The 26,668-nt window shown below is 40.4% G+C and overlaps 1 protein-coding gene across 5 annotated transcripts in view; it reads left to right on the top strand.

Annotated features, from left to right (window-relative positions):
* The first annotated feature begins 7,751 nt into the window (after window positions 1–7,751).
* The window catches only part of ANKRD6 (ankyrin repeat domain 6), an 86,946-nt gene continuing 68,029 nt past the window's right edge, over window positions 7,752–26,668 (top strand). For 4 of the 5 annotated variants that reach the window (XM_043510651.1, XM_038394960.2, XM_043510656.1 and 1 more), the window contains exons 1-2: window positions 7,752–7,846; window positions 24,665–24,771. The gene's annotated coding sequence lies outside the window, so the exon portion shown is untranslated. The remainder of the gene's footprint in view (window positions 7,847–24,664; window positions 24,772–26,668) is intronic. The other variant, XM_043510652.1, reaches the window with a different exon arrangement.

A 26,668-nucleotide genomic window follows, 5' to 3' on the forward strand; every position in this document is an offset into this window, starting at 1 on the left:
GGAAGGCACTTCAGATTCTTAAACCTTGGGTCGAGTGCTGTAGCTATTTTTACAAATCTCACATTGGTACCTTCCTTGCATTTTGTCAAATCTGCCGTGAAAGTTCTTAAAATGAACTACATGTGCTGGGTCATCATCCGAGACGGCTATACCATGAAATATATGGCAGAGAGCAGGGGAATACAGTTCTCCTCCCAAGAGTTCAGTCACAAATTGAATTAATACATTGTTTGTTGAACGAGCTTCAGCAGCATGGAAGCATGTCCTCTGGAATGGTGGCCAAAGCATGAAACGGAATATGAATCTGTAGCATATATGGCATGTAAATATCTTGCAATGCCGGCTACAAAAGTGCCATGCAAATGCTTGTTCTCACTTTCTGGTGATGTAAATAAGAAGAGGGCAGCATTATCTCCTGTAAATATAAACAAACTTGTTTGTCTTAGTGATTGGCTGAACAAGAAGTAGGACTGAGTAGACTTGTAGGCTCTGAAGTTTTACGTTTTGTTCTTGAGTGCAGTTATGTAACAAAAATAAATCTACATTTGTAAGTTGCACTTTCACAACAAAGAGATTGCACTACAATACTTGTATGAGGTCAATTGAAAAATACTATTTCTTTTGTTTATCATGTTTACAGTGCAAATATTTATAATAAAAATAATATACACTTTTATTTCAATTACGACACAGACTACAATGTATATGAAAATGTAGAAAAACATCCAAAATATTTAATAAATTTCAATTGGTATTGTTTAACAGTGTGATTAAAACTGTGATTAATCACGATAAATTATTTTAATCACAATTACTTTTTTTGTTAATTGTGTGACTTAACTGCAATTAATCAACTGCCCTAATTTTAACCCTAGGTTAAGGATTTTCTGATCTGTGCTCAAACCTAAGGCTCTTCGTCCACACTGCAGTGCACAGACCCAAGCCAAAGTAACTCTATCTCAGTGTGCCTAGCTCCTCACCCCCCAGTCCTCCCAATGTTGACATCTAGCCCTATGAATGTGTTGCACTATGGGAAAACTCTAACTAACTGTGATGGTGCTGTTGGTGGAACTCAGGTGCCCTTAAGGAGCACATGATACATGAACTGCATAATTAGCTCCTTTGGTGGCTGTCTCAGTAGAATGGCTGCAGTTGGAGAAGGATTTATACTGAACTACCATCTCATCTGAGAATCGGGCTCTCCATCTCTAGGCTGAGTCACGTTGGCAGGAAAATGCCCATGTGCACCTGTTCTGAGGATAATTAGGACATCAGTCTCCAGGGCTGTCAAATATTAAAATGAAACTTTGCAATTCTTAATTTTTAAAATGGGGTGTTCAATGAAGGTGTTTTTGTTTGTTTTTTTATTTATTTTTGTCTGTTTGTTTTGAAGTTTGACATAAAATGTAGGTTTAGGAGGAAAGACCCTCCCCCCGCCCCGTGGGTGCTGCTGGTTGCAGAAGTGAAGTGCATCCCCAGGGCATGGAGTGCAATGTATTACAGCACCCCCCACCCCCGTCTCGAGATCCCTTATCCCTGCCCCTGCTACTCCTTGGGAAGCAGGGATAAGTGATCCCCAGGAGACTGTGATAAAGTTTTGGGGCTGGCTCCCACTCACTATCCTCAGTGCCCGCAGCCCAGGCGCTTCTGCTTATGCAGCCCCAGGGAGGGGCGCGAGCAAAGGCCAGAAAGTGGAGTGGAGACCAAGCAGCTGCCCTGAAGGGAGGGGCAGTGGCAGAGCTCCTGGCTCAGCATGGCTGAGGGAGTGATGACCCCCAACATCCTGGTGGCCGCATATCTCCTTTGCTCCCTGCTCTGGGCAAGCTCCACGCAGCAGCGAGGAGGCGCTGGAGTCGGAGCTGCTGCCACAGCAAGAGAAGCAGGAACAGATAGTAATGGTGCTTCTGGCTGCTGCGCTGGCTGCCTGCAGTGCTCCTCTGTTGCCAGGGCCTCTGGGATACATCTGGAGGACTTCTGGGACCCGAGTCAAGCCAGGACTACATGCACACAGGAAAGCCACAGGGCTCATGCCTTAAGTCCCAGCTTAAATGAGCTCAGACCCTCCAGTCCTTCAGGGTCTGAGACCTTAGGTCCAAGCCCTAGGTAGCCCAAATGGTGTGTGGACGCAGGGAGGGTTGGCCTTACATTGCTGTGTAGACATGCCCTGAGTGGAGTGCTTAAGGGGCCTGCAAGAGGAGGTTAACAGGGGCAGGATGCCTGTAAAGTGACCTGGCCATGAGGAGGTGCTTGGTAGTGACCACCCTGCTACAAGCACTCTGCTGGCTTAAGAGTCATAATTTAGATCTCTAATTATAAAAGAATGTTCTGTACATTACAATGCTGTACACTGGTCCACTTTAAATAGCTTTACAATTTTAGTTAACTAGCATTACCATGGTGTTGCCTATAGTTAGGAGATGGCACTCCGTGGGGATTCAACTTACTTGCAAGTGGCAATTGGAACAATTTTGATGGTAACCATTAAACAGTAATAATTCTGGTTTAATGGCGTTCTACCGCAACTTAACTGACTTGGGGTTTTTTACCCATCATGTTTTGTATTTGTTTAGCATCAACAGTGTTCTCATCATTGTACAAACTCATGGACAATGGGCCTGACCCTCAGCTGGTGTTAATCAGCAAGACATGCTGCTACACTGATTTACACCAGCTATGGATCTGGGCCAGTACTTTGAGTGTTTTCTTCAATTCAGGAGTCAGAAAATTGAGAGAAATGGGCATATATCCTAGAAGATTCATTTTCCCTTGCATCTATAACTTCTTTGGTGACTGAATTGGGGCACGTAAGAAGGGACTGGAAGACATTATCCAACAATATAATTGAGATGTCTGCTGGATGAATAGGCTTCCATTAGGAACTGTAATGTTTTTGGTATTGTTACAGACATTTGACAGACATTGCTGTGATGTGAGGTACTTACGCAGTCATACTTCATCACTTGTCTATAAGAAAAAGAGTAGCTATAGAAGTAATATCAATCAGGATGCCAAGAACACTTTGTACAAAAGAAGTAAAACAATGAAACCTGCTGATAGAGATATGGAGTGTTTGCTAAGAGCCATTGTAGTCTAGGGATTGAGCATGGGTCTCAGAGTCAGGAATTCTTGGCCAAACCTAAAATGATTTTCATTAGGACATTCAAAGGCATTTTTAAAAAAGGACTGTCCGTTTGCCAAATTTCAGCTATTGAGGCCTAGTTGTTTGGCATTAGAGCTGTTTGAGATCTTTTTTTATTATTGGAAAAGAGTATTTTTTCCTGCCTTCCTCATATGCAAAAAATTTTTTGTACAAACTTTTTTAAAAAAATCATCCTTGAGTGAAGACCAGTCCTGCAAAACTGCAGCCCAAGAGGTGAAAGCTTCATAATGTTTCAAACAACTGAAAACAAGGGAGTATAGTGGGAACAGTGAGGCAGCATTAACTATAGCTGTCACTAGGACTCTTTTCATAATATGTATTGCATATATATTTACCAGAGGGATGCAACTTTATTTGATGACCATGAATGAAAAGCACTACTTTTGGGCAAAGTATTTAGAAATTACATATTTTTATGATGTATTTAAATATGTTAATTGTTTTTTTCAGCTTTGTTTTAATGAAATAGGTGAACAGCTTTTCAAATATGAAAGTGTTTGTGGATTTACACCTTATTTGTTGGGTCATTAAAAGTGACATACATATGCCAGTGTCAAAAAAAAGAATTACATCAAGAACTAGAGATAAATCTGAAAAGAATCAACCAAAAACCTCATTACTCTTTGTATTTTGGTCATTAAAGGTGACACGGATATGCCAGAATCAAAAAAAGAATTGCATGAAAGAAGTAGAGATAAGTCTGAAAAGAATCAACTGAAAACTTCATTACTCTTTGTATTTATTTTTTGTACCTCTCACAAAGATAAGCTGATCCTTTGAAAAACAGAACTTTGTGTCCCAACCTCCCAGCATGAGAGACCATAAAATTGTTGACTGACCGAAGTGACATCTGAAGCTGAACTCAAGGACATTACTTGGTTTGTTTGAATGTGACAATTTTTGAAAGCTGCATCTGATCAATTCCAATATTTCAGTGGATGTTCTAGGCATCAGTGGACTGAACCCAATTGATTTTTGTGATCAGAAAATGAGGAAAGACCTGATTTCCATTTAACTCACCATTTGGTTATTCAGAATACAGTGGTTAGGTAGGGTGCCAGAGAGCTTCCTCTGCTTGCAGTACTCAGTGGGCAGTCTGTGGGCCAGATCCTAATGGAAATCAAGCTTCTGGGAGCCACTTGACCCCATCCCACTTGGCTGGCCTCCCCAGGCTGCCCCTCACCCTCATTCTGATGAACTCCTCCAGCCATGTCTTTGTCCCCGCTGGCCAGGCACCTAGTGTCCCCCTGGCCAGACCCCTCTTCACCCCCGCTCTACTCCAGGCAGATCTCTCGCCTTCCACCCCTGTATTCTGCCTGACCAAATGGGCATTCAGGGCGGGGGGAGAGGAGGGTCAGGGGCCTGGCTGAGTATGCAGCATGGCCTATGTAAGCAGCAAGTCTTTATGCTTATCCAAAAAATGTGCTGGATTCTTTGAAGAGCCAGAGAGATTTGTTCCCTGCCTCAGAGAGTACAAAAATCTAGGTTAAGAGAGACAAAAAGTTATAATAAGTATAAACACAAGAGAGTGGAAGTGACAATAGGACAGTAACACGTACACATAATTAAAGCCATAACTTAGATTAGAGATGCATTTCTTAATAGCCCCCAAAAAATGGTTCAGAAAGACCCAAATCTTCCCTAAACTGTAGCTACTTAAGCCCTGTGACCCAGTGTCTCTATCTGTAAGCAGTAAAAGAACCAAGCACTCAGCAGCTCCCATAACTTAGCTATACTTGTGGCACCTTAGAGACTAACAAATTTATTAGAGCATAAGCTTTCGTGAGCTACAGCTCACGAAAGCTTAGCTCTAATAAATTTGTTAGTCTCTAAGGTGCCACAAGTACTCCTTTTCTTTTTGCGAATACAGACTAACACGGCTGCTACTCTGAAACCTGTCATAACTTAGCTGTTACTTTTTGTATTGCTAATAAGGCCAATTTAATCAGGGTGGATGTGGCCCAGTAATTTTCCCTCTGTTGATATTCACCCTTCTTGTCAACTGTTGGGAATGGGCCACATTTCCCGTGACTGAATTGGCCTCGTTAGCACTGATCCCCCACGTGGTAAGGCAACTCCCATCTTTTCATGTGCTGTAAATTTATACCTGCCTACTATATTTTCATTCCATGCATCTGATGAAGTGGGTTTTAGCCCACAAAAGCTTATGCCCAAATAAATTTGTTAGACTTTAAGGTGCCACAGGACTCTCCAATTGTTTTTGCTGATACAGACTAACTCAGACTAACCCTCTGAAACCTTTCAAAAACCAGGTTATTTACTTAGGAACCTAACCGTAGGCGCTCCCTATTTTGGAAAATCTTGGTTCAAACTTGTATTTTAGGTGGGGCGGCGATTGTAAAAACCTCAGAAGGAAATGATTGATTGTTTTTTACACATACATATCAGCAAATCATACACTGCAAAAAGCCCAGGTGTTAAATTTCATCTTACTCCTCTGTTTGCTGTGACACTCCGTTCGTAATGTGCCTTTGAGCATACTGATGCAGTTTGTCATGCTACAGTACGGTGACTTATGACTGCTGTTGGCAAAGAAAAGATTAAAGTCAGGAATCAGCTTGCAGCCTATACATTTCAGCAGCGTGTATCCCACTCATCTCTGGTTATGGGGTTTGCTGCAAGGTATGTTTTTTGTAAAATATTCAGAAGCAGAAACTGAGAGATCCTGAAGATTTGTGTGTTGTCTCAATGGAAATAAGTAGAGAGGGACTTAGTATATGGTCATTTTTGTAAAAAGAAAAGGAGTACTTGTGGCACCTTAGAGACTAACAAATTTATTAGAGCATAAGCTTTCGTGAGCTACAGCTCACTTCATGTAGCTCACGAAAGCTTATGCTCTAATAAATTTGTTAATCTCTAAGGTGCCACAAGTACTCCTTTTCTTTTTGCGAATACAGACTAACACGGCTGCTACTCTGAAACCTGGTCATTTTTGTCTAATTCATAAAAATGAAGTCACATGTTTATTTTGTTTTCAAATGTATAAAATTCTTGGTTCTCAGAGGGTATAATTTCTATGTAAATGTAGAATTTGAAGAATTGTGGCTTGATGTTGAGAGAATTACTGTAATTTCTAAAGAAACTGTTGAATGAGAACCCTCGTAGCTTAGATGGAACATGGTACAGAGAGGCACTCTTGATCTAGATTTGGGAATGACCTTTGATCTTTTGCCTTGTGGCTGTTGAAGCTCAGGTGTGCCACAGACTAAGTGAATGTGCTGGCTGTTTACTCACCATGCTTAATGAACTAGCAGCTTAGCCAAATGATCCCTGGAGTCAGGGCCATCTTTAGGATTTATGGTGCCCTAGGCAGGATTATTAAACTGGTGCCCGTATGCCTGACTTGCTCTTAGCAACACAAACATAAAGCTTACAGTACTGGAAAATTTGCCACATGCACTTCATTAAAAACAGGTTAACTTAATTAAGTACACTGTAATGCTGATGGACTAGCACTAAAGAAGTAGCGCTATAGAAAAAAATCTGATTTATTGACAGAATGATGCAAATAATATATTTTTAAAATTTGTCAACATTTTATGGAAATTTCTATGAAGAGGGTTAAAACAAGGATTTGTTTTAATTAAAATTGATCTTTCTGGCTTTTTTGGCTGAAAAAATCAGTAATAATGTCATCGTAGACAAAGACAAAGTGATGTCTTGTTCGATTGCAAGAATAGCAAGACCAGTCAATTGTTCCTGACTCATAGAATGGAGATAGTTTTTAATGAGCTTTAGTTTTGAGAAACTCCGATCTCCTGATGCTAACTGTTACAGGAATTGTCTGTAGAATACGAGTGCAATGTATACATTAGGATATATTCAACAAGTTTGTTGATATGAATAAACTGTACAATGTCCATCACCCGATTTTGGATGTGGCAACATTGATGACAATGTACTCAATTCTTCATACAGTTCAAGTCCATTTAATCAAAACTATCACCGTGCTTCAGGAGGCTCTGTAGGTTCTTGCACTGCATTTGCTGCTTTTGTTTTCCTATTTCATTGAATTTAGTTATGTCATACAAAAATCCAAACTATTCATGGTGTGCTCGTAAGGTATTAAACCTTTCTTCAACGGCAAATATTGCTTTATCTATCCCGGGGGAGAGACGCGCTCCCCAGCTAAGGTGACCGGATGTCCTGTTTTTATAGGGCCAGTCCCAATATTTGGGGCTTTGTCTTATATAGGTACCAATTACCTCCACCTAGGGTAACTAGGCAGCAAGTGTGAAAAATCAGGGACTGGGTGGAGTGTAATAGGAGCCTATATAAGAAAAAGACCCAGAAATTGGGACTGTCCCTCTAAAAGTGGGGACATGTGGTCACCTACCTCAGCCCCATCCTGATTTTTCACACATGCTAATGATGTTGTCTGGCCTAGCCAGCTGCGTGTGACCATTCCCATCCTGGCTGGCTGCCAAGGAAGTGAGTTACTTTCGCTTTCATTCCTCAGCATGCAGCCAATCAGCCCCCCCCTTCCCCTCACCCAACCCAGCCCTGCCAGAGGGCAGGGGTGAGAGAGGGGTGCTCCATGGGGGGGCAAATAGGGGGTGCTTTGTTGGGCGGGGGAGAAAAATGGATTTATGGGGGGCAGCAAAGGATACTGCAGCCTCTGAGCCTGCCTCACCTCACACCAGGGGAGAGAGTCACGGCTCACAGGTGAGTTCCTCTTTCCCCTCCCCTACCCCCTTCCCTTCCCAGAGACCCCAGCAGCCAGTCTCCTCCCTCAGACTGTGCTGCATTCGGCTCTCTCTAGGACCCAGCAGCCCTGCTCTTACATGCTCCACTGCTTCCCGTCTGTCCGGACTCCCAGCACAGTGGTGCCCTAGGCAGAGTGGTGCCCTACGCGGCTGCTTATTTTGCCTATGGCTAAGGACGGCCCTGCCTGGAGTGGATATTAGGTTCCACTTCCCCACCTTTTTCCCAACTCAGAAATGGAGTCATTATTGTCTAGAGACAGGTGATATAGCTACACTGAAGAAAATGATGGACTCCAGAAAGACGGGGGGAATAATTTTCAGAACCCAGTCTGGACTAATCTTTATAGTCAAATGTAGAGTGAAGAGAATTGCACTTAGATGCCTAAACTGAGAGGGGTAGGTGGGGTACCAGCCAGCCCAAGTCCCCTCCTCCAAACCACACCTGTTAGTTAAAACTATTATAAATCAGGGCTTATGGTCAAAGGAGACAGGAGCTTTCTGGATTTTAATAGTCTGTTGCGCTAGAGATTTGTTGAAACCTAATTGAAACTGGTGAGCCACACTTCATTTAGGATTAATATAAGAAACAGCCAAGTTTCTTTATGGAATAGATAACTGAAACAATAAGAGAGACTACCCAAAGCACAGGCCATTCTGGGCTGATCAGAAACTGAGCTGTGTGGGTGGAGGGATATCACAGAGTATTGTTTTGGAGGGTGTGTGTGTGAGAGAGAGGGAGAGGGAGGAAGAAGCAGAGAAAAACAGATGGAGACAGAGATGAAGCATCAGACACAGAAGTGCTGGTAGTGTGGCCATGAGAAAAAGTGAAGAACGGAGCTTTTGAGGCTTCGTGCTGATGGAAAAGGGGCTTGGAACTATGAGCAAAGAAACTGTCTTCTGTTGTTTGAGTCCTCCTATGTTCAGGGAAGCAGGACTTTGTACATACTTTGTAAATAAATAAGATTGTAAATAACCTGATTCCAGCATCAGTTTTTCCTCCTAATGGAAACAACCTGCAAGACCCTGAATTTTCGGTAATCGCTCAGGTCAAAAAGGGCAATGCTTCTAATTTTTCCTTACTTACTCCCAAGATGAACAGTCTTAAAGTAGATACAGAATTTAGTAGCGTGTCTCCTGTACAGACTACTACATGTGTAGTTACTGCAGTATTTCATATACAGTACTATTCTATGGAGGAAGAAATCAGCATATTTTCTTTTGTCTTAGACCTTAGTTAGGGCCCGATAAACATGCATGTAATTTTAAGCATGTGATTTGTTTCACTGGCCTCAGTGGAACTATTCACATGTTTAAAGTTACACGTGCTCAAGGACGTTACTGGGTCACGCTCTTAGAACAGATTAACCAACAGGTGTGGTTTGGAAGGAGGGGGTTTGGCTTGGTACACCTCCCACAGGCATCCAAGGACAAATTCCTCCTTACTATGCTGACTACAGAGATTGATGGAGTCACACTAGCCTCAAATTGTGAGGGATCAGAATCTATTCCTAGATTCACAACATTGGTGAAAGCTGATCTGTCCAAGACTGTATACTCTATAGACATGATCTTGTTAAACATTTTAGAGAAAAAAGTTAGGGTCTCAGTAAATGGGCCACACACATTTCCTTGTGACCATGAATTAATCAGGATAGAACTTAGTTTGTTCCTTGTTAATTCTTCTCAGCCTTCCCAATAATGACCACAAGGCTGTGTGGATTAAGACTGACGCTGTCTCTCCCTTGCTTATTGGCGCAAGCAAAGAAAACTTTGCACCTAAACTCAAATACCTATTTTTCCAACAGAGGGGCTCCTGGCAGGAAAGCTGAACATTTGAATGGTGGCGAAGCCCCAGGAAACTTTGAAAATGTGGGTGGGTCCTTCTTACTAAATATTATCCAGGTGACCCTCATCACATTGTGTCAAACGTTGGAGACAAATTAACATTGCTGTGGAAAAATCCTGCATGTGGGCAGGGCATCATAGCCATAAATTCATTATTGTGGTATTTGCAATAATTGCTAGTAGACCAGCGCTGATATGATGATACAGTAATCCCAGAAGCAAAGATTTGAAATGAAAATTACTTGTGCAATTAAATTATTTTAAAAGGTATTTTCTCTTGGTCAAAATCTTAGTCTGTTTAGTAATAAAATGTCACTTACTCTGGCAAGTTGCCTAACATTCTATGTTAATTACTTAACAGGATTTTGAGTGATTTTTGAAAAATATTGTGTAGCTAAGAAGAAATGAAGGGATGAATTGAACATACTTGTGGTGGTTGTTTTTAAAGGACCAGGGCTAATTATCCAGTTGGCCAGGAGCTCTTTTAGAGCATGTCTGGCATTAAAAACAATAGCACACAACTTCTCCAATTGAACTCTTTTAGGTAGCAGCTACTCAAAAAATGAGGCACAAGTAGAGAGATTTTGCCATTAATTTGTGATCTTGTTGGCAGCAGACCATATTAAGCTCAGAGTGACTGATTTTACATAAAAGGTTGAAACAAATGATGTGTATGAGTTCTTGGTCATTTGTTTGTGTATATTGACTGATCCGTACTGTACTGTACTTACAAACTGGGAGTCAAATCCTCCAGACACTTAATCCCAAGTATGGTAACCAGTGTTTCCCCCAGGAATTGAAATGGTGGGGGGGTCAGAGCCAATGAGGGGTGAGACTGTGAGGGTGAAGGTGGGCTGTATGGCACCATAGTAAAAACTGAAAAATGTTTCATGACCATTTTATTAGATTTTAAAATCATCACACAAATTAAAGTTGGCTACTCAAGCCTTCTATGAAGCACTACATCTACATCCTTCTTGGTTTCTTGTTATAATTTTGCACAACTCTGTTAATAAACTTCTTGAATGCAGTGCATTCATCTTTGGTGGCTTCTTGTGTGTCCGGTACTTCCATTCCTTCAATTGATATGCTCATTAGTTCATTCATGTGATCAGGCAGAAGGTGACTTCTTTCAAAACACAAAATTCTATTCAATGATGTAAAAGAATGCTCAACTGTAGCTGTTGTGACTGGGAGTAGCAAGAGATCAATTCCTACTTCTTTCAGCCCAGGAAACATAGCATAAAGATCGGGTTGAGCCAATAGTGATGATAAAAAAGAAGTTGAAGTCAAATCTTCATTCGTCGTATAATATTCCACTTTGTGTTTTATTTTCTATTCTGTCCTGATTACATGGCAGCCCCATTGCTGGTAGTGCCTCACTCCACTCAACTGTCAGTGTTTTATAAGACAGGGATCTGTAAAAGAAACGTACAAGTTGAGTAGAATCTAGAAGTTGCTGTTGTAGATTTTTAAGAATCAAGTCTGTGTACTTTTTCGTTGCCTTAACAAACACTTCTTGTCCTCTTCACTAAAGGATTCAATATAAATGCCTTCATTAGTAAACTTCTGGACTGAAGTCTTTGCCTCTTCCAGTACTTTTTCAATTGGTAGCTCTCTGATTGATCCAAATGTAGCTTCTATTGCTGGACAAAGATCTACTACTGTTGTAGCAGATGCCTGGATGGCATTGTTTAACGACCCAAGTGGTTTCAACAGTAGACTTACAAGAGAGAGAATGGCAATAGTCTTCTCTGAATGTAGTAGCAAAAGTAATCCACCCGCCTCACTACTTAGATCCATCCCATCTTGGCAGATACTTTCCAAAGCCAGTAACAATGGCTGGAGTAATTTTAAGACAACAGCCAAGGATCACTCATGAGAAAGCCAGAGGGTTTTCCCAGGTTGGACTAATTTGAACTTCAGTCCCAGTGTATCTTCTATATTTTCCAAAATAGTCAGTTTTTTTGGACTCTAGATGAAAAAAGAATATAATAAAGACATTACATTTATAGCTTTTTTAAAGGTCTTTTGAAGAGTCTGCAGCTCGTACTAGCGCTAGTTGGAGTAGATGGCCTCTGCAGTGTGTATAGGAGAGACTAGGGTTAAACTTTTCTCTGAGCAAAGCTTGTGCTCCACCATGTCTTCCAGAGAAGTTTGCAACTCCTTCAAATGCACAAACAGCTATCTGTTTGGAGTCCAATTGACAAGCATTTAACTCTTCTAAGATGTGGGTTGTCACAGATCTAGCCGATGTGTCTTCTATAACTTGAACATCTAGAAATGCATGTACTGGCCTACCACTGACATCAAGATAATGTACACAATGACTTAATACTTGATGACCATGGCATTGGTGCATTCATCAGCCATATATGCAAATTTTTGAATGTGAGAGAGTTCTTCTAGCCAGTCAGTTGAGTTTCTTGCAGAAAGATAGTGAGCATTTGCTTGGTCTTGTTCGGAATCAGTGTTCAACTTCAGGATGAACAAGTGACAATGCACTTACCATTGGCCTCCAGTTTGTAGTGTGTGGTATCTCTTGCCTAAATGGAAAGGATGATGCCATATCCATGATGATGCCACATCCATGAACTGTATTGTTTAACAGCCTCATTAACGCTCACTGGTGTTGTCCTTGGTTAGTGGAGACTTAGAGTTCAGAGGTGCTTTCACATGAGTTCGCCTCTCAGGTGGGGGGCACGAAGGCACCTTGCTCGTTCCTCCAGCTGCTCAGTGTTCGCTCTGGCCACCGTTGTTCGTTGTGCTACCAATCACTCCATTGCTCTGTTGCCAATGGTCTGCGCCGTCACCTTCTGCTGCCACCTGCCACTGTGACCTCTCCGAGTTGCTCTCTTGAGGTTCCACCCAGCTCTCAGTGATTTCAGCTGAGCTCCCAGTGGGGGAACCTTGCTGCTAGTGCAAACTGGGCCATCTCTTCCACAGAAACACTGTCCCACAGCAGGTCTGAGCACTTAGACCTGATTATCAGTGATTTCAGCTGTAGTGGTCACTTAACAGAACAAAAAACTATCTATGGAGCCTAATCAGCTCTGACTTTAAACAGTGGAGAGGGGCAGGTCAAATAGTACTTGTGACTCAGGCAGACCATCAAGCAAAACACCTGTCCCCACTCTCTCTCTTGATGTCCTCAATCAGCAGAGGCTAAGTACAGTTCTACTGCCCTTTACTCATACAATAAGAATAACAACATTTCTTTACCCCCTGCATTCAAGTGATTTGTAACCCGACCCCAGCCAAAATCTATCACTTGGGCAACACAGCTCTATTTGCTGGATACCTAGGTAGATTAGGTGTGAATGTAAATACAATCTGGTCCTGAAGCCTTTCCCCCCAGCCCCCAGCTCATCACTAGCTGTCAGATCATAATTTGAAATTATTAGGTTGGCCAACATCACCAAAATGAATGCACTGACATGGTCATAAAAACAACAGCTATATAAGGAAGCTAGTCTGTGTTCATACTTTTCAAATCTATTATACTTTTTCAGATACACATATTTTATCATACACTTTATATGCTTTTAAAGTGTGTATTAATGTTTCAATTTCAATTCAAATTTACAAACAATCACTAAATTGGCAACACTGCATGTAACTAGTTCACAAAACGGAGGGGTTTGGGGAAATTCGTGGGAGGGGGTAAACACTCCCATAGGGGTGGTGTAGGGAAATCCCTGGTATTAACCACTGTGGGCACTGAAATTGATGTACTACTGATGGTAATTATCACTACAGTTGGTAGTGTGTGCAGATCACACTATAAATTAATATGGTGACCAATTTGTACTTGTTTCTTCTAATAAAATATTTAAAATATTCTTTTTTTGTAAAACAGGATTTAAGTCTAATAGGACAGGGCAATAGGACCCAGTAAGTTGTGGTCACAAAGTTGCCTCTAACTAATATTAATGCAAATGAATGTCTTAATTCCCTGAAATGAATCCATATCAACAATGAAAAATAGCGATGTTCCTCAAATGAAATGAATTTTCCTAGCTTATTACATGAGAGTGGAAGAGGATGAAATCAGTTACGAGAATGTTTTGGCTTTGTGGTTTTTCTTCTCAAAAATATATAAGGAACAACACTCCAACAAATTCCAAAAAGCAGAGTGGATTTAATCCACTAGTCAGGAAGACTCAATTTAATCATGGATTTCTACATAAAAGTGCATTCTTGGTAGATTATTATAACCTTAATACATATTCTTCACAACTCAGAGATAGATGTAGTTTCATTTTTAGAAGCTACACACTATACATTTTTAAGTGATTTATTTTGAAAACTTTTCAGATTAGTTTTACAGCTATATCAGAAAATGAATGATTCTTTGGTTATTTCATTTACAAAGGTAACTGAAGCAGATATTTATGAAGTCATCTGGAGGTGAACTATCTCCAGTTCAACAGGTAATCGTTAATATTTGGAGGATTTTCTTGCCACGCTGTATTAGGAGGAGAACATCACCAGACAGACATTTAAATTGTATTATTTCACTAAAACATCAACGTTATGTATTCTGGATTTTAATATGTATATTAATAACGTATAATATTTTAACAAAACAAGCATATGAATTCTTGAATTTAGTTAAACATTCAAGTTTTTTAAAATCAGGTTTGTTTTTGTTCAAATTGTTTTAAAACTAAAATAGTTAAATGGTGTATAAATTTTTTTAAAAACAAAAATTAAATTGACTGTGTCAGCCAGGTCAACATGAGAAACTTAAAGTATTGGCTTCTGCAGCTAACTCAGTTGTCTTTATCTTCACTTTCCTCTTTGTTCATAATCTGGAAAAGAAAAACAATTTTTCCTGCTTTTTCAGGTCCCAAACGATTCTCAATTTGGAATGAATTAGTCCAAAGGAATAAAATATTCTTTCTACACCGGCAGAAGAAGCTATGGCTGTTAAAAGTGAGATTATCACTTCAACAGTCTCTGAATCCAAGTGCTTAAGTGACTTCCACCAGGTCCCTGGTGTGACTTTATTTAAACCATCATCAGCAAACTATTTCTTGAATGGTTCACCCTTAGCTCTGAAGTTTATTATAGTTGGCATTATGGAGGGATGATTGCTGATGTCCATGTCATAGCCAATTCCTTGTCTTCAGCAGTTAAGGTTTAACCGTTACTGAGTATTGAGAATATTTGCAAGAAAATGGGCTAGAGATAGTGCTTATCCCATTCGTTTTTTAAATGCTTGTAATTTAACTCTGTCATTGCATATTTCTCTTTTTCAGATCTCACTCAATTCCTTCCAAATTTCAACAGCGTCAGCAATAAAACAGTTATTTCCCTGCATTTTGTTCAGTGCTATAGAAATAGGCTTCAGGGTACTCAGCATGTGTTCAACATGTCTCTTAAGCCCAATGTTGAGAACCCTGGCTGTTGCAGTGCCATCTATTTTTTCATGATTTTGTTCACAAACTGTCATCAGATTAGGCCAGTTCTTGATGCAGTGCTCAAAACAGTCCACTGCTGAGTTCCATCGCATGTCTGGTGGGAGAGTTAGCTTGGTTCCTCCCACTTTTTTCAGAGCAGCTGCCGCAAAGTGGTTTTATGGAAGTATTTTGCAATTTCAACAACATTAGCCTTTATTTCTGGAACACTGAAGTCTTTGGCTAGGAGGTGCATCAAATGAGCACTGCAACAGTATGTTATTAGCTTGGGACTCTCTTCTAAATAATTTCTTCTCATCTTGGATACATTTGCAGCATTGTCTGACCAAGCTGCATACGAGACATTTGAATTTTTTTTTACAGTTTGTTACAGCTTTTACTGCTACTTCTTGTAAGTATTCTGCTGTGTGTGCATTTCCTGATCAATCAGTTGTTTCTGTAAGGAAGACATTCTCTTCTTCTGTTGTCACAGAAGCACATACAACAGGATCATTGTGGACATTGCTCCACCCATCAAGACTCAGGTTAACAATTTCACCCTCCAGACCTTTTGCACACTGCTCAATTTCTCTTTCATACACTTTATCCAGCAATTTGCCTGAGACATCTGTTCTGTTGGGTGACTGTATCCTGGTCTTAATGACTGAACCATGTTAATGAAGTGTAGGTTCTAAATCAAATGGAAAGGAGAGTTGTTGCATAACAACTGGGCAATTTTTTCATCAATTATCTCTTTTTGTTATCTGCTGGTTCTTATCACAAATATATGTAGGGTTGTTTCTGAATGATGGAGATTTTTTTTCCTATTGCTACAGGTGATACAGTGTGCCTATTGACACACATGATGTGACTGAAACACTATCATTGGCAGATGACTCTGAAACTATAGAAAATGATGGTCATCTTGAAGGTGGATAGTCTTCAGAATCCTGTATGTTGAGGATGGATTCTCCTAAACAAAATAAGTCAATGCAGTTATTTAATTATTATTACCATACTGCTCATTTAGTATTACTCATTGCATTCACTGACACTTGGTATTACATAAAAGGTAAAATTGTAAAAGGAAGATCTGCCTATTTCAGCTATTATTATTATCACAACTGCATCTAAACTGATAGTACCATAGAGTAACGACTATATTTTTTGCTCAAACATGAGAATTCAAGAATAGTCCAGAAAGAAGACAGGCTGTCCTTAAGAAATAAGTATAAATAAAAAAGTTTACCAACCTGAAGATGCTGCATGTTCAGACATGTTCCTTTCATCATCTTCAGCACAGCTTCCTCCTGGGAGGGAACACTTCTCATGATGTTGTTTCATTTGGGCAACCAGGCCTTGCATTTTTTTGCATCCCTGTCTTACCCACAGGTAGAGGAACGTCATTAAAATATTCCCAAACTGGGTCTCTTTTACAGCCTGCTGCCATTATAGGTTTTCCCTTCTAGTGAGAGAATGGTATGGTCGATTTCAAATCAATGAAGGCTACTCTCAGAAAGATCTCAAGACTTCTGGAATATGCTGCTCAACAGTTTCCCTTTGTTTCTGCTTCCTGTCCCTCCCTTGTCACATTTATCTCCTGACTTGTTCTGCTTATCCAGATCTATTCCGCCCCCAACACTCTTCTATCCATTGAACTTTTTGCAAACTTGTACTTAAAGAGAGGTAAGGGATTGACTCTGTGTACGCAAATTTGCAGAGGGCCAATAGGGTTGAGGTCTGTTATTTGTCACCATTGGGTAGATTGAAAGGTTCACCTAAATAATCTATACAGAAGCCCCTGGAACCCCATCAGATTGGGTCCCTAATCCATGAACTATTGGAACTCATTACAAAACTTTTTTTAAACATTACATGAATATATTGTCTCATACTATAGAATTAGAATTTATAATCCCTATTCCATAATGTGATATCTTTGAGCTATAATGTATCTTAATTAAAACTATCTTTAGATAGGTTTTTTCCTCAAAAAGCATTATATCAAAAAAACCCCCCAATTTAAATTAAAAAAATCCAATCTTTTTTATTTAAAAAAAATCATAGATTTTTATGCACCCTTCCAAAAAGAAATACTGTTCCTAGAAAAGCAGCTCTTTAAATAACATATTATTTATGCTGATCCAATTAGGAGCCTAGCTGTATATTAAGTTTTGATGGGTGTACCAACATGCATGATAAAGGAAGTGGGAGGTGTTGGACCATTGAAAACAGTCACAGCAGTATGCAAAAATAACAAATATAAATGATCAGTTTAGCCAGCATGGTTTCCCTTATAGATGCTGCACTCCTATGGGTAAAGGTAGAGTATTTTTATTGAGAACAATGAAAGGCTGGAGAAGATTCTCATGAGTTGTGGCATATTCAGTGTGTATGTGTATATGTGTGTGTGTGTGTGTGTGTGTGTGTGTGTGTGTGTGTGTGTAACACGTTACAAGAAGCTGTACACCACTTTGAGTCCATTTAATTTGCTTAGTCCTTGCATATAAAAGCCACTATTGGCCTGTATTTCCTTGGAAACCGTTTCTTTTAAAGCAGTGTGTAAAGCTGCACACTTCATTTCATTTAAAGAGAGGTGAGGAATAGGATTTTTTTGTTCAAGATCTAGAAGACTTGTAAGGCTAGAAATTGATTTATTGCTGATACTACAGGGCATTAGCTACAGAATGAGCTGTGGAATACCTACTAGTTTTGTTTTATGTGTATTTTCTTTTGGTTTTTCTCATCCATCAGCTCTGTTTATTGTTTGAAGGGTGTTTAGGGAAAGGTAAATGCAATCTCCAATGTCTCTCTTTACTGTAAACATTTTGGGGAAAATGAGGCAAGGGGAATGCAAATATAATAAGTAAGGTAGAGACTAGAAACATTAGGGAAGCCTCTTCTGAGGAGTATGTGTGTGTCTTGGAAGCTGAGATCAGTGTTTTATTCCCTAAGTTGCACAACAAATTTCTCGATCTTAGCCACTGGGCAGATGTCATCTGAAAGCAAGTAGGCAAACCTATAATCCCTTCCCCTGAGCTTCCTGGTATTTGAAAATGTGCAAAACGTCACAGCCCCATGATTCCCAAGAAGATGAATCACCAGAATCACCTGCAGAACTTGCCTATTCTACTGACTTTCAGATACTAAAAAGAAATTGTTACCTGACAAGTAACTGTGTCCTGCAGATATGCCTAGGGTGACCAGGTGAACACCCGGTCAAAAAGGAATCCTGATGGCTCCGGTCAGCACCACTGACCAAGTGTGCCTTTCTGAGGTTGTGCTCTATGGATTTGTATTTGGGCTTCGGGAGTGGGCCTTTAATGGACTCATTGCAGCTGTTATAACGTGGTCCTAATTCCACACATAAAATTACAATAACTTTAGTGAACAAAAAACATGGAGCTGGTTATAAAAAATGGGAAGAGGGGAGGGAAAGAATCATGAAAACCTTTGTGAAACTTCATTTTTTTTAAAATTACCCTTTTTGACTATTTTGCTTCCAGCTCTAGCACCCTGTAAATAAAACTTGAACTTTGCATAATACATCTGTCAAAACAATAAATATACCTGTTTGGGCCTTGCAGTGAAAATGGGCATGTGAGAGAGGGTGGGGGAGAGCAAGCAACAGAGGGAAGGGGGATGGAGTGAATGGAGGTGGGGCCTCAGGCAGGGCAGGGCCTCGGGGAAGGGGCGGGGCAGTGGGCAGGGCAAGGGTGTTCAGTTTTCTGAAATTAGAAAGTTTGCAGCCCTAGATTTGCCTCTGTGACGTTCCCCTTTGGTGTTATCTGGACCGGTGATCTGCTAGGTCACTCCAATCCTTGACTCTGGGAGCCAGCCTTACCCTGCTTTGCTGTGAGAACTCCCACTCCTGGGCTGTTCACGCACAGCCTCTAGCATGTAAACTGCTCCTTGGATCATGTACCCAAATGACACTAGCCAATATCTCTGGTTCCAGACACAACCCTAGGAACCTCCATCTTGCAGTATCCAGGTATGCCCACTGGATGCTGCAAGCTTATATGAGTTCGTCAGTTTAACAAAGAAATTTATATGTACCAGGCTTGTTATCCCAAGGGGAGTCTCTGACACACTTCAAACCAAATGCACTGCTTCAGATAGAATAAACAAACAGATTTATTAACTACAAAGATAAATATTAAGTGATTATAAGTCAAAGCATAACAAGTCAGATTTAGTCAAATGAAATTAAAGCAAAACGCATTCTAAACTGATTTTAACGCTTTCAGTGCCCTTACAAACTTAGATGCTTCTCATCACAGGCTGGCTGGTTGCCCTTCAGGCAGGCTTGCCCCTTTGATCAGCACTTCAGTCGCTTGGTGGTGTCGTCTGTAGATGGAGGTGGAAGAGAGAGAGAGAGCATGGCAAATGTCTCTCCCTTTCATCATGTCCTTTCTTCCCTCTTGGCTTTGCCAACCCCCCCCCCTTCAGAGTCAGGTGAACATTACCTCATCGCAGTCCCAAACTGACCAAAGGAAGGGGGGTGACTCACTCGAGAGTCCAACTGATCCTTTGTTGTTGCCTAGGCCAGTGTCCTTTCTTCCTGTGAGGCTGGGCTGGGTTTGTCCCCTGATGAGGTGTGAACTGCCGCTCTGCTCTTGGAGAGTTTTTTCCTGGACTTGTTTTAAGCCATGAGGATACCTTTGATAGCCTCATAACTATATACATGAAATTACAACCTATAACATTACTGTAACAACAATTACTATAACATCACTGCAACAACAATGCTCAGTGCATCGTGAGCCTTCCGAAGACACCCAACATGACAAACCTTGCATTGGATACCACACAATCATTTTACAAGGATGAACATGGGGGCGTTGGATGTTTCCCCAAGGTACAGAGCATTACAGCCCCCACTAAGAATCCTGACTACTCAGATGGTGAGTGCATTGCAGTGGATAGGCCTGCTAGCTACACCTGTTTTGCATTTGAAGCAGGCTTGTGTACTTAAATTAGTACGAAAAGGAGGAGGAGATATGACTGATGAAGGCTGTGGCTGGGAAGTGGTAATGGGAGCCAGTCAGATACAGTTTGATTTAAGAAATATGTGTCCTCATAATTTATAGTTTATTGCAGAGAGCTAAGGAGGGGAGAAGGAGTGGCAGGCGTGCCAATTTCCTATGACTTTTGCCTTGCTGTATGTGGCTTATTCTGAAGTGTTGTGACCCTTTCTTCAAATTGTCTAGAAGTTGGTCAAGAGCTTTGATCCATAGTCTCATCTATGCAGGACTTTTTAGCTTCAAGAAAAGTGTGCTATTCCCCAATAAAATTTCCTAACCCCCAATCACTGTTGTTAAAAATGAAACTATGCTTCTACTGAATGGGTTATAGTACCGCTTTCTAATGGGGATGTCCATGCTTGGGTTGCACGGGACCTCTACAAGAGGCATAGGTCTCAACTATGATCCCTGCAAGTTGCCATGAGAGCAACGTTACCCATACCTTTCAAATTTTGATGTTTTTGGGCTAAACGCACTGTGTTTTACTACATATTTTTATTTAGGAGTGTGGAAGAATGTCATGTTTCTGACTTTATGTACATATGGCTCTGAGAGGTGATGTTTCTAAAAATGACATTGCAATGGTGTTTCACTGATGCTGCTGTTATGTAGTGGTGGGGAACTAAAAAGTATCACACCCCCCACCAACATATTTTTAAAATAGTTATTTTGGACTGTGAGGTGTCCACGATCTGAGATCTTGTGAGGTTCAGTGTGATTCCATTCCTAATATCACTCATCTGAGAAAACTCCTTTCTCTAAAAGTCTAGCACATTTAAAATTCTGGGATAGCCATGCTCTTTAGTTCTGCTTGGAATGGCAGATTTTCTTCATAGTTAGATTTGATTCTCCAAATAACAATTGTATCTGATCATTTCATGGACATTGGAGAAAAAATAATGAGAACACATTTTGTGGTGGTTAGATTTGGACCAACATATAAAGCCTTTTTCTTGAGGGGTATGAAATATCCAGTTAAGTAAAGGAAGAAGTCTTTACCAGAGCCATTTGCTTACTTATGTTTTTATTACTGTTATTAGTGTTGAAAAGAAAACTAGGACATGGTCCCTGTTATATGGCTGATAGTTGACATGGCGATCATTATTCTTTTGCCATGATACTATTTTGCCTTACTAACTTAAATATGCAAAAAATGACTGTATTTAAAAGGCTTTCCATAGGGTGACTTTTAATTCAGGAACTTAATACAAAAAACCCATAAGCAGCCTGGAATAATGGCAGAGTAAAATACATAGAACAGTCAAAAATCTTTGACAAGATTTTGATATTAAGCATTTTTTATCTATCTTTAGTTTTCTTCATTTTTATAAGGTGTCCCATCATGCTGGTTTCTGAGTGCCTTCTGTGAAAAATGAACTTGGATACAGAAAAATCTCCTTTTTCCAGCCCAACCGGCAGTAACAAGTTTAAAGGTTATTGGTAGGGTATATGTGTGTGCATGCACGCCTATATACACACACAATGTGCATAGTCTGAGAAATGCTGATGTGTTTGAGAGAGTTCATGTAATTCTGTACACAGAAAAGATTGTGATATTTCATCTGGAAACGAGTTCAAGAGTCTTGGCCCAGCTAATCTAAAAGTTCTGTCACCTGATGATATGAGCATTCCTCTCTTTTGTTGAAAGCTTAATTTTCTAGTGGAGTGAAGCTATCATATGAGGTGGTTATCACAGAAAGAGAGGCAATCTCTTGGATAACCAAGGTCAATACCATGCAGGACTTTGAAAATCAATACTGCAGCCTTGAACTGGATTCTGTGTTCAATGGGTAGCTAATGTAGGAGTAGTGGATTTTGATGATGTGTTCCCAGTAGCCTGTATTCGTGAGTGGATGAGACACTGCATTATGGATTAGCTGTAGTTTCCTCAGGACATTGAGTTTCATTCGTCATTCTAAGGAACAGTAGTTGAGCCTGGAGGTAATGAACTATTGGACATCCATGGCCAATCTGTGCCTGAAAGAATCATGGGTAGTCTTCTAGCCAGCCACGGGTGGAAATGGGTGTTCTTTGCCACCATTGCCATTTGAGTGTCTAAGTACAGTGCAAAATCTAAAATGACCCGCATGGCTGTGAACTGGGCTAACAGTCTGAGGGCAGATGCCTTCTGGTGGGACCTGTAGTAGTGAAGGGGAGTTTTTCAAAACACTTTCCTTTTCTTACCAGCATCACCTCAGTTTTGTCGGAGTTCAGTTTCAGTCAGCTGCCCTTCAACCAAGTGCTGGCCTGAGCCAGGCATTTGGAAAGTTGGGAGAGGCTGCTGTTAATGTTGGATAAAAGGGGAGTGTAGAGCAGGGTGTCATTCACATGCTACTGGCTGGCACATCAGCCCGTCATGTCTCACTAACTTCTCCCAGTGGTTTCATGTAAATATTGAATGGGGAGGGAGAGAGATTTGAGTCATGCAGGTGAGGGCCTGGTCATGGATGAACAACTGCCTGTAAGAATTCTTTCATTTTAAGTCATCCAGGAAAGACCAAGCTATTGCAACACATTGTCATTCACTCCTGCAGCCTTTTGGAAGCAGGGCAGGAGTGTCTACAGTATCAAATGCTGTGACCAAGTCCTGTAGGATGAAGATGGGTGTAATGTTGTTGAAAGACAGGAGGAAGCCATCCAGTATAGCATCAAATGCTGAGTATGTGCAATGGAATGACTGGGAGGCATTCAGGATATTGGCAGTCAGGGAGGTAGCCAGTTCTTGTATATCTTCTCAAGTTAGTTTGCTGGGGAAAGGAAGGTCAGAAACTGGGTGGTAATTTGCAAGAATTCAGTGTTGCCAGCTCTTGTGAATGTATTGTAAGTATCACAATGTTTGGTGTTTGTTCTGAATGCCCCAGCTCCTGGAATGAAAGTCATTGCAAGATACTTTATTTTTTAAATGAAAGCTGAAATTAAGTTTCAAGTCTTCGTGGGGGTGGAGAAAAACTTGAAAACATTAAGCAAGTGCAACTTGAAGGCTCAAACCAGAGGGTAAATAGAAATAACTCCAAATTTATTTTTTCCAATATCTCTTGATTTTTAAGCCAGTCTCATATTTTTAGGGCCTGACTTAAGATTTTTAAATACTTCAGGTTAACAGTACTGGGACACTAGTGATGAATGTAGATTTCTTGAGTACTGGCTGGACGGTTGCGTGTGTTAAAGAGCAGCAACGCCAAAAGAAGTAGTGCTTGAGATATCTCATCCTGAGGTTAGCAGAGTAGAGAATTGCTTTGAAAATAAAAAATTAGATCAAAAATGTAATTTGCTCTATGTTGCAACAGGATTATCTGTCAGCGAAATAAGCCCCCAATCCAGTTTGCACTGGTACTCCCTGACTCTGAGCCTCCAATATGTACTAATGAATAATGAGTATCTGCCCAAGGTAAGACATTAATATAATCTGTGGAGACAGCTCCTAGTGTTTTCCATTGTCTAAAGATTCAGTAACTACTAACGTTCCACTGGAAAGGCCTAAATTAGAAAGTGATAATAAAGTGACTGGCAGTCAGAGGGAGAAAACATCACAAGGATTATTAATGACTGTAAACACCTTGTACCATGACTAAACCGTGCTAAGACGTTAGATAGAATAACCATCCACAATTCTGAAATATTACTTTTAGGAAATCTTCTGTTTGGCAAGTAATAGTGTAGTAGCAGTGAATGACAAGCCAAAAGGATCATATTATAGCTTGTCACAAAGACATGACAGATACCTTGCCACAGTGACAATGAAAGTAAAATCACAGAAGAGCAGAAGTTTTATTTTTGGCAGTAGTTACTGTTAATGTCACCTCACTTAATAGTATACCTACATTCCCACACACAAACTTAATAAAGTTGAAGTTAAAGTTGCAGGCATATAACAATGATTTGCAGGAATATTACCTCTCAGACAATCTAGTCAAAAAATATAAAAAGTTAGAAATCCAGGAAATGCAGTGTTAAGATAGATTTCAGAGTAGCAGCCCTGTTAGTCTGTATCCGCAAAAAGAACAGGAGCACTTGTGGCACCTTAGAGACAAACATATCTAATAAATGTGTTAGTCTCTAAGGTGCCACAAGTCCTCCTGTTCCTTTTTTAGCGTTAAGATAGTACTTCTCAAGCATTGTGAATTTTGCCTCAGGCGCTGCATGATCTGAGGTGAACATCACAAGGTAAAGGGGATACACCGATTTTCAGATCAAAGATATAAGTCCAGGAAAAAAGACAATAAGAAGAATTTATCATGCTGCTTTTATAAAAGATTGGTTAAGGCTCAAAGATTTAGAATTCCTTTGGAACGTTTAATGAGAGAACTACAGATAGTAATGGTTTCCAATTAACATTTATAACAGAGGTGTTACTTAAAAGTAATTTTGGTGCAGATAGTTTGCAATGTCATGGGCATCCTGTTGTTTACATCACCTCTTAATGCTTTGTGCTACTGTATTTACTGTGTGTGGTACACAGCATAAACACATCAAGGGTAATCATGATCTTATGTGTTATTTTAGGGAAAAGAATTAAGTGAATGTCTACTGTACAGCATTGCAATCTTCAAATCCTCTATCAGCCTCATTTACATGCCAATGTACCTCAGCTCTGACCCACAGGGCAACAGGTAAGGGTGATAAACTAGTCTAGCCACAAGACTGGCTTCTTTGTTTGTCTGCTGAAATTACTTACAAAGGTATCGATTAATGTATGTTGTGGTGCTGTATTTTGACTTATGGGCACTTCTTTACTTGAAGCTGAATGGAGACCTTCAATTATTTTGGCTTAGGACCCTACACAGCCATGAGATGATCATTTTGGATTGCTATTAACCTGGCCTGGACTTGAACCTGTGACCTAGGGGCAAATGATTCTGTAATAGATGAGCAAACCCCCTGAGCCATCCAGTATTCCTTCAGTATGCCCTCCCACAGTATAATCCAAGACACTGGGCATCACATGAACGGTATAATGTAATGGCCAGGCTCTGTTTCCGAAATGAGGGTTGCATGTTGGAATATTTAGGATCAATTCAGAGAAGATTTTAGTTCACTTGCCAGTAGGTCACGTACTGCTTAGAGGCCTAATCCAAAAATACATTTACATCAATGAACATCTAATGGAGCCCTAAAAAAGATGATCATTTGAATTATCTACAGTTTTTCTGTTCAGGAGTGACAGACAGCTGCTCAGTGAAAAGTGTAGGTGAGGGAGAATCAGCACATCCAGTTCCATCAGTGAGGATTATTATTACACTGACTTCTAATATAACTGCTGCTTTGGACAGAAAAGCGTACATATACTTTCCACATTGATGAATGCATCCGATGAAGTGAGCTGTAGCTCACGAAAGCTTATGTTCAAATAAATTTGTTAGTCTCTAAGGTGCCACAAGTACTCCTTTTCTTTTTGCGATTACAGACTAACATGGCTGCTACTCTGAAAACTTTCCACACTGACACACATTCGGTTTCTTGCTCTCTCATTTTAGAATTTGCCAAGGTGTGGCAGCTCGCTGAATGTTTGTGCTTTCTCTTATCTTGATTATGACATCATACAGTGTGACACCACTGGAAATGCTGTGTTGTGTTGGATATGATCAGCACTTGAGTCATGCCGGAATGCTCCAGACCACCATTCTGGCACTCTTTTGGGAGCTGTAACAGTGTTCCGGCACTTCCAGTACTATCACTTCTGGAAGTAGTAGAAGTGCATTTCAGCACTTTTTTTTTAAATCTAACACCATGAGCCACACCTAATGCAAAACTGTCCACTTGTAAAATATATTAGAGACACTTCCCCTCTGAATTTCAGCCACTAGTTTACAACCGGTGAGGTGTATTCTCGTCTAAAGTTGATCGTCTGACAAATGTGACCAATCCAGAGAGCAGTCTGGGTCATGGAGCAAGCATCATTCAACAAATGTCTTTAGTCCCAGGAAAGAGTGACAATGAAAAAATCACTAATTTTCTCTCTCTACACATATTCCTGTCCTTTGTTTCAGTATGAAACAACTTTTCTTTGATGAGATGCAGTTGTGTCCTTCCAGTAAGTTTCTTGCCACCATGTTTACAAATACAACTCAGAGCCTATGTAACCTATTGCAGTTCTACAGCATGTTGCGGTTACAGGCAGAACTCCCTTCAGAACTCTTAGGTTCTTGCTACTATCTTTATACAGTGCCTAGCACATTTTGGGCACTGTACTAATATAAATATTAACACCTCTATTTCCCTGAGAAAACACTGGCAGGAATTGCTGATGCAACAAAGCAAATCATCTGCCCATTTCCTAGGACTTGCGAGCATTGCCTCAGCACTACTTCCACCTGCACCTGATCTAGCATCGAAGAACCGGGCTAGAATCACCAGCTCAGATGTTCATGTTTGTTCAGTGAATTACTACTGGATCGCTAAGCTGGCATAGCCCATTAATTGCATCTTTATATGAAATCGAAGGATGTTAATTGTGGCCGGATTCTTGGGGCTGTCCCACCACCATTTACAAGATACTGATAGGATCTT

This window comes from Dermochelys coriacea, chromosome 3, assembly GCF_009764565.3.
Source record: "Dermochelys coriacea isolate rDerCor1 chromosome 3, rDerCor1.pri.v4, whole genome shotgun sequence".
In the NCBI taxonomy this organism is placed as follows: Eukaryota; Metazoa; Chordata; order Testudines; family Dermochelyidae; genus Dermochelys; species Dermochelys coriacea.